This window comes from Merops nubicus, unplaced genomic scaffold (genome assembly GCF_000691845.1).
Source record: "Merops nubicus isolate BGI_N331 unplaced genomic scaffold, ASM69184v1 scaffold18605, whole genome shotgun sequence".
In the NCBI taxonomy this organism is placed as follows: Eukaryota; Metazoa; Chordata; class Aves; order Coraciiformes; family Meropidae; genus Merops; species Merops nubicus.
The window spans coordinates 36,137-45,608 of NW_008607954.1; positions in this window are offsets into that span (position 1 = coordinate 36,137).

Below are 9,472 nucleotides of genomic sequence, written 5' to 3' on the forward strand. Positions count from 1 at the left end.
TCAGCGTTGGCTGAGGTAAATAAGCTTACCCACACGGCGTCCCACGTGGGGGGGATGGCAAAGGAGCGAATTCGTCAATCCGTCCTGTCATCGGTATGGTTCCGAGTCGACCCTGTCCCAATTTTGAAGCCGACAGTGGGGTGATATTTATACTCAAGTTTTAGCATTGCATCACCAGGGTGTACGTGCGGGTGGGGATGACTATAGACAATAGTATTGCTCAAGTTAATGCTGCAAAGTCCGGTGTTTTTACACCTGCATGGGTGGGGGGTAATGGCTCCTTTTGTTTTGGGCTTAAGCCATCAGAAGACTGGGACCACGAGACCTCCGCCCCGTTTCACGCTCCTCCGGGCACCCAGATAACACCAGATATCGATCTGGTGATGGTCGCCACACTCACCCAGTGCTTAGCACCTCACCAGTGCCAGCACCTCACCCAGGGGATCACCACCAAGTGCCCCCACCTTCCACATTAACTTGGAGGTGGGGCAAGAAGCCACCTCCATAAGAGCTGACTCTGCATGCAGGGGGGTTAGATGGTTTGTCCATGTAGTGTATGTTTTGTGTGGGGATTCTGGCTGTTGAAAGAGCTTTCCTGACTCTTCGTGGCAAGTGGAGTTTACAGGACAGCAAGGCAAGATCATGAGTGTCTCTCTGGGAAACCACTGAATAATTGGACTCATTCTCTGGCGGATTCCATCTCCCACATCATGGTTCCTGACTCAGCTTGCTCCCTTCTTCACACAATATGTGGTGGGTGAGTGCATTGGCTTGTTCCTCCCGTTGTCTGGCATTTTGGATCTCTGGTGTGTGATGTGGGAGTGGAGGGAGGAGTTTGGCTGCTGGTCTGCCCGTTAATGGTTACATTATTCTATACCCAGCAGTGGTCAGCAGAAGAGTGACATCCCTGCTCCTCAGGGTAGGCATAGCATCCAGGGGGCACTTCAGAAAACTCCTGCAAGTGTCCTTTTTAAGGAAGTGCATAAAATAGTTGCAGATATCCCAGTTATAAAAGAGCCTAATTTATGCAAATATTCAAACTGAAGTTATTACAAAGTGGGACTTGAACCGCAGGCCTGCTTGCAGTGAGATGGCTCTTTGGCAGCTGCCTGCCCTTCCCTGTGCAGCCTCCCTGGCTCAGTTCCCCCACTGCCTGATGCTGTTTTCTCGCTCGTGCCCAACACTAGCAGATTATTTGACAGCCTGCAGCTATTTTTACCTTGTAGCTTCTTTACTCAGCTGTCTCAATCAGCTGCTAGTTTGCTTTTCCTCTGCCCCTGCCTGCAAAATAGCAGGCTGGAGGCTCTTGGGTCTTGCTCCTGTTTCTGGTCTCCTTCAATGCTTCTCTGTAAGACTCCCATTAAAGTCCGCCTCTTTTTTTTCCATCCCAAACATTCAATAACCAAGTCATGACACATTTATTTTCTTGTATCTGTATCTTCCAGCCCGACTGTGATAGAAAATGACAGTTTCTAATGTTTGCTCACACCCCAAGCAAAAGACAGAGAGGCAAGCAAATCCTCATTTCTCAAGACACCAGCTAAGAAGCTTAAATAAGACGAAGGAAGAAAATGATTCAGCAATAACAGGAGGTCTCAGTAACAGATGGCAGAGTAGACAAGCTCACTTGTATTTGCTTGCACAGCGAGGCCTTTTGTGACAGGCTTCTGGAGGGGCTGCTTCACGTGAGCAGTAATTTTACTGGGTGGCAGGACAATGCTGCAATGAGAACAGGTCCTTTGTGCATAGATCTTTACAACACTCGCAGCTGCCTGTGAGAGGTTTTCACACTTCTAGCTTATATTATGAGTAGATAAACATGTTTTTGCTGAAACTTTTTCATGTCAAGAAAAACTAATTTAGTTGTTCCTGCAGTTGTGCTGTATGATGTTTAATTGCTAAGGCTCTTTTCTCAGAGCACACTTGAAATTAAGCTGTTTCAAACCAGTATGCTCTTATGCAGATACTTAAAGAATGGCTTCATATCCTGCAGCAGACAAGCCACTAATAGGACTTAGAAGTCCGTAACGTCTGCTTTTTCTTCCATGATTTAAAGAAGCAAAAGAAACAGAAGATGATTTTGCAGAGGCTCTAGGCAACAACAACAAGAAGCTATTGGATGTTGAACAATAACACACAAGTTGTGTGACTAGGACTAAGGTGCAGGGTTTGTGGTTTTCTTGTAAGGCTGTGACCACTAGATCACCGTATATCCCATATATCCAGAACACCTAGATTATAAGGAGAAATGGAATACTTTGGTAGTTCTTAAAATACTTTACTTTTTTTTTTTTTTTTTTTTTTTTTTTTTTTTTTTTTCAGGTGCATGGTCTGTGATGTCTCTGAGCTTTGTTTGACTCCAAAATCCCCCCTCTGAGGCAAACAAGGTGCTAGCAGGTACCACTGCTAGATCACTGATGCCATTTCACTGTCCTTCTGCTCTGTGCAAACATGACTACCCTTAATTCTTCCAGCACTGCACAGCATGCAAGGTGACCTTGAATATGTAAAACTCATTACAGACTCTCATGGGAAATCTCATCCTCCACCAGTTGTTAAAAATTAAAGACATTTTAATAAATGATATGTCAGCTACAGGATAATACTCCAAAATTTCCATTCCACATGCCATTGCAGCCATGTTGTAGGCATGCCCATAGGTTTAACACCTCCAACCTAAAGCCAGACAGATCTATTTTCTTCTAACCTGGGATGCTAAGGGTTGTTTCTGTCTCATTGTGGGTTATCCATCTGGTCTTAGTCTTGTGAAATGTCTGAGAAATGGCTCTCATGCCACACTGTTCTGCTAAGCAGGTTTTCTCTTGGCCCATGTTACAGAAAATTGTTCAAATAAAAAAAAAAAACCCAAAAAAAAAAAAAAAAAAAAACAAAACAAACCAAACTGGCGGTTGAGTCTCTATAGCTCCATATAGCAGAGGTTTAATTTTCCTAGCTTGTTCTTCCCCATACCTTGTTTTTACCCATATGGTCTATGCTGACATATAGTTTTTAAGAACAAGTATCAGACAGTATATCAGAATAGAATACAATAGAATAGAATAATAGTCAGGGTTGGAAGGGACCTGAAAGGTCATCTAGTTCCAACCCCCAGCCACAGGCAGGGACATCTCCCACTAGATCAGGTTGCTCAGAGAGACATCCAGCCTGGACTTAAAAACTTCCAGGGATGGGGCTTCCACCACCTCCCTGGGCAACCTGTTCCAGTGTCTTGCCACCCTCGTGATGAAGAACTTCTTCCTAATGTCTAATCTGTATCTACCTACTTCTAGTTTTGCTCCATTCCCCCTAGTCCTGTCACTACCCGATATCCTGAAAAATCCCTCCTCAGCTTTCCTGTAGGCCCCCTTAAGGTTCTGGAAGGCCGCAATAAGGTCCCCTCGGAGCCTTCTCTTCTCCAGACTGAACAGCCCCAACTCTCTCTGTCTGTCCTCGTAGGAGAGCTGCTCCAGCCCTCGGATCATTCTGGTGGCCCTTCTCCGGACACGCTCTAGCAGGTCCACATCCCTCTTGTAATGGGGGCTCCAGAACTGGATGCAGTACTCCAGGTGGGGTCTCACCAGAGCAGAGTAGAGGGGGAGAATCACCTCCCTCAATCTGCTGGCCACACTTCTCTTGATGCAGCCCAGGATCTGGTTGGCTTTCTGGGCTGCAAGTGCACACTGCTGGCTCATGTTGAGCTTCTCGTCTACCATATCTGTATTCATACATTATCTGTATTCATAGTTCCTATTTAAAATGTTACATGGTTTTCTTCTATGCAAAAGCAATGTCATGTTTTCTAACTGTCACAGTTTTACTGCTTTACAAACAAGCTTTTTAAGATTGTCTGAAGCACTTACTGTTCAGTGAGCTGGGAATGTAAAATTGTCAATTTGAAATGTTTGGCCACTTTTAAAAATGCCCTGTACTTGGAAAGAAAATGCAAAAACAAATAAGATGATGGTAGGAAGACCATAAAACCTTGTTATATCAGTCATGTCATGTACAGTTTTAGGGAGAGTTCACCAAAATACCTTGATTATAAAAACCTAACTTCAAGGTTGACACTAAAATTTTAGTTGACAAAACCTAGTATCTGCGTGGGAAACAGAAGCAAAACAAATTCAATGTATATGTGTAAATATGCCTCTTTTAGAGGACAGAGGAATTAGACTGTGTCTTATATTTAGGTTTTAGGGCTAAGATGAGCAGGACCCTTGCCACACTTTCTCTTGACCCAGCCCTGCATATATCTCAGTCAAGGTGGGATTTTGACAGCATTTCAAGAAACTGAAAGGCATGATTTTAGTGATGAACAGACTTTTGGCTTTCTAATTTCCCTCAAAATGAGCACTGCACCAGTGTGAATATCTTGGGGGAGTACATAGGGCTGACAAGCAGAGTTTTGTGCAAGCAATAATGTGTCTGAACACTTAGGTCAGTTTACATACACAAAAGAATGTTATAACCTTCTCTCAGGCCTTTTTCTAGGTATAAAATAGCTTGATGGGGCTCTGTTCTGTTTCCAGACACTCACTTCTGTGTGTGTAAACCAAACATGAAATGTTTGACTACCAAAAGGAGTCTGTGCTGGGAAATTATGAGTCTGTGAAAATGTGGAACTGCAATGAATAGTGATTTGCAGCATCAGCTACAGCAGTTGCAATGGGTGACAGCTGTAATGATTAAGAAATACAACACAACAAAATTTACTGCATTTTCCAGGAGTGACATGAGACATAACACTGATAAATAATCCTCTAGGAATGTAATGCCTGTAGTGTTTTATCGCTATTATGAAACAGTATTTTTCAAGAAAATTAAAAGAAAAAGGCAGAGCTACTCATTTACAAGGCAGTGCATTGATACAGCTTACACTGCTAAGAGTCAACCCAAAAGTGTGTTCAAAGCTATTTGAACTAGCCTTTGTAATTAGTCATTTTCCACTACGATCTCTAACCTAGATGCTGCTAGCTTAACCAATGTATTTAGGTGACCTCTTCTATTAAAAAGCTTCCAACAAAGCAGCAAAGGCTTCCAGAGATGACCAAAGACTACAGAAGCAAAGAGACTTTTTATTTCACAATAAATAAATTGTTCATATTAATGCATGAAATCAAAATGATGAAACAAATCAAATAAAGAATGTTTACATAGCCATTAACTATTAAAAAAAAATTTAAATCTATTTTTGATCAGCCACCAGAGGATGCTAGAGACTGAACCTTGCACCCACTACCCTCCCCATTATTACAAGTTTGTTGGTCTCCCTAGAAGTGTAGTCTTCAACAGCCAGAAGGTCTGTAGTGCCTGTTTTTTCCTATGTGACAAGTAGGATCATAATTAACTCACCATACTTTTCTGCGATAACCCATATGAAAGCTTCCCAAGAACAAGAATATGAAATGTGGATTAAATTTTGCTTTGAACAATGCTAGTCAAAACCTAGTTATTCTTTCTAAATGTGCACAACTGAGAAAGCACTGAAGTCCCTTTGGGCATATTATTATTATTTTTTAAATCATATGTAAAAGCATGCAGAATATTTTACTGAGGAGATAAAATTTCTACCCCAAAGATCCTGCAGTCTCCAAAGGTTTAAAAAGACATAGATACATTTGCTACAGGCTAAAGGACTCATCTCTTGAAGGTGCATAGTAATGATAGAAAATCAAATTTCACATATTATTAAACACGCTATCCAGTCTTCTGCTGTAACTCTGGAACCTTTTGGCATCTGAGGCTGTGGAGCTGCTAATGCTTTTCTGTCTGGGAAGGGGATTGGCAACTATGGCTATACCAGGGTGGATGTTTTTTATTTCACACTCCCTAAATCCCATATTCAAATGGATGGAGAAGTCGTCTCAGGTTTAAGTCAAGTGACCCACACATCAGATAAGAAGGTCTGAGACCTTGGTCTGTCCTTACAGTGGGACAGCCATAGCTATTCTAGCACCACTAAACTTTTCTTGGCTGGGGCAAAGCTTTGGTGCAGAAAAAAAAGAAAATGCATTTAAGAAATGCATGCAAAGGGTAGATGGCCTCCAAGTTTTGGTCACAATGGAGAAAGAGTGATGAAGAATGGGCCAAATGGGGCATTATAATACTAGAAACATTACTTCTGAGCTTGGATTTGTATTCCTGGTGTGGGAAGGTGCTGGTTTCTGAGAATTATCACTCTAAGCCACATGTGATCAACTTCTGGGTATCTAAGAAGTTATATAGCTACTAGATTTTAAGCTTCTGGTAACCATCTACATTTTTTCTTCTTTTAAGCAGACATATAAAATGATACTTTAGAGCTTTCTTCTGAGCTCCAGAATGGTTTCTGCATGTGTATTACAATGAAATGATGTAACTAAATAAGATTATTTATATAAGATAGCAGATTCATTGAAAGTGGCATAGTCTAGTCTGTTATTAGCACAGCTTTCAAGTTCTTTACTGTGCTGCAACTGTTACTGTTTCCTTCTAAACAGTTTTCTTCCAGATCAATGCAAAATTACTTAATTTGTTTTTAAACAAATGGTGGCAGCACTTCCTGTTAGTCTAAACAATAAATGACAATAACAACAATAAAGCAACGTCTGGTAGGATGGAATACAGGTTATGCTCATATAACACCAATGACTGTGCATCAGCATAAAACTGTCTGCTCTCCTGTTTCAGTTCATAAAAGCTTAAAAAAAAAAAAAAGACTACCAACTGGATTTTTATTAGCTTGCTTATTGAAGTCAGAAAGCAATAACTACTATTTATCTTAGGAATGGAAGAACCCCAAGAGCTTGATTCTAGCAGTTGAAAAAATATGTGTAAGGAAAAAGGAGAAGACATATTAAGGGTGTATGCAAAGTTTTACCCATTAAAAGCTTCTTCAGCGTGAAGCGTGCTGAGTAAAAGCAATGCCCAAGTGGCAGTGTTGGTATCTCAGGATGGGCTGCCCTTCTGAGGCCCACCACCAGCCAGCTGTCCATCCCAGGGCAGAGCATGGGCTCCAGGAAGAAACGGTATATCTCCCAGGATAGGCCAGGCGAGGACTGATGGTTGTTAACAGTTCTAATGGGCCTGCCTAAAATGATGGGGCTTATAGTCCCTCCTCCTGTACAAAGAGGTCAGCTATGCCCCCTGTCACTCCTGGCAGGGGCTGTCCCATCAAGTCTTTCAAAGGAATTTCCACAGCTTTCTCAGACAACTTATGGAGACTTTCACCCTTAGAAACCTCCCTTAATGCTGATTTGGAATATGTCCTCTTGTCATTTAAGCTTGTTACTTGTCCTCTGCCCTCTGAACACAGAGTAGAGTTGATTCCCTGCACCTCTGGAGCTGCCTTTTACATATTTGAAGACTTCTGTCCCTCATGTGGTGTTTTCTTTGTTAGGCTAAATAGCCATCTATCTTTCCTTAGAGCCAACCTTCCTCAAATCTCTGAACATCATCTCCTCTAATCTTCTGACAACTGGTCAGAAATATGAAGCTGAAAACCAGAAGTACCTGAGCTATGGCCATATAAGTACCACAGAAGGCCATAGCAGGAGACTTATTTCAGATGATGCACAGGCTCAACTTTTATCTTTGCTTCACAGTCAGCTATTGCAGCAACCTGAGGTTGCAGATCAGACAGACTATGAGTGAAAAAGATACAGCTTTGCAATTCTCTTATGTTTATTTATGTAGCTATTTTCTCCCAAATGTAAAACTTCATATTTGTCCCTGAATCATACTTTTTCATATGAAAGTGTCACAAACATTTTGAGCTCTAAATCTTGCACTCAGCAGAATGGTTGGTGCATATTTAGTCTCATTAGTCCCTTTTGGTGTTGTCTTCAAATTAGACTTGAATATTCTCCCCGGCATGTAGAACAATAAAGAAAAATAGTAAATATTACCAGATTCCAGAGAGTCTGATCAGGATACCCTTACCCTTTCGTTTTGGCGGTGGATCATGAATAACTGGTTTGATTACAGTTTTCCATGTATCTTTGCTCTCACCCTCTTGTGGTTCCCCTAGTTTGATGATGAACATGTCATTCAAAACACTACTAGAAGCCAAGATATGACATCTTTTGCTTCCCTTCTATCACAGTGTTTCCATGTCACATAAGGCAATTAGATTTGGCAAAAGAAAGACTTGACAGACTGATCCATGTTTCTTTCTGCAGTCTTTTTTTTTTTTTTTTTTTTTTTTTTATTCTATATGCTTAAAAATAGTTGCCTTGATGTTCTTTGCCTACAGTTTTTCTGAAACTGAAACTAAGCTGATCATCTTTGCAACTCTCTGGCTTCTTTCTTCTTTCACCTCTTTTTTTTTTTTTTTTTTTTTTTCCCAGAAATAAGGGCACTGCATTTTCCATCTTTAGGTGCTTGGCATTCACCCATTTTCTGCAAATTCAACATGGCAATTACTGATGACTCATGAGATTCCCACCAGCCAGCTTTGGACACAAACCAAGGGTGAAGTTCATCCCACTAATCAGATATTAAATACCAAGTTTTCTAACCATTTTACCTGACTGAGGACTGAAGTCTTGCCTCTGTCCAATAGTATCTAGTACTCATATTGGAGTTGGTTTTGGAATCAAAGATTTTTTTTTTTCCAATTCATCACATTAATTTTAAATGTATTTAAAAAAAAGCAGAAAAAGAAAAAATAATCAGATCTAGTGTTTTATAATGAAGAAGAAAAAGCAAACAAAACAAGTGATAGCTGCTGCGTAGTGACCTCAAAACAGAAATAATTCTCATGACAGACACTCTTTTGTGTGTCACTGCGCGTCCTCTTCCATGCACAGAGGTCAGATGGGCTCCATTAGAAGACAAAGAGGTGTTACAAGATGAGGCACGTCTCTCTGCTCTCACAGTGAGGTGTACACACTCTTACTGTGCATTTAAGCTGTTTGATTGCCAGCCTCAGTAATTTTGCCCTTTTCATTGATATTGTTGAAATATCAACTGGCCCTTTCTATTGTTAATCATTCAAAATCTGATTTTAAGCCTTCTCCCTGTTCCAGCTGCAGCTGTTTTCTACTGGAAAGCTGAAATATATTTTTGTATGGGTTTTATCTCCCTGACAAATTTCTATTGCTAACTATAGTTACTAGAGAACTGCTCAGAAAAATGGTTTGGAGCAGGAAAAGTGTATTTAAAAACAAGCTGTCTTCACACACACAAAATATATATTTAGGCAAAGGCCGTACATGAAAGAATGTCAGCCTGAAAGGAAGCTGCAAGGAATACAACACAAGCAGTTAAAATAGGCAACTTTAGCTTTTGCAACAGCATTTCTTTAACTACATCATAACACTTCATATTCCCTTTCATCACTATGGCCCCAAAGATCTAACCAAATGCTCGGTTAAACAGTCTCTTTGCTCCAAAAAGCTTTCCTTTAACTGTTATTTAAAAACCTGCAGAGAAGCATGCAATCACACAGGAGAAATGCCCTTGGGCTTGCTGGCTGTTACAACTACATCCC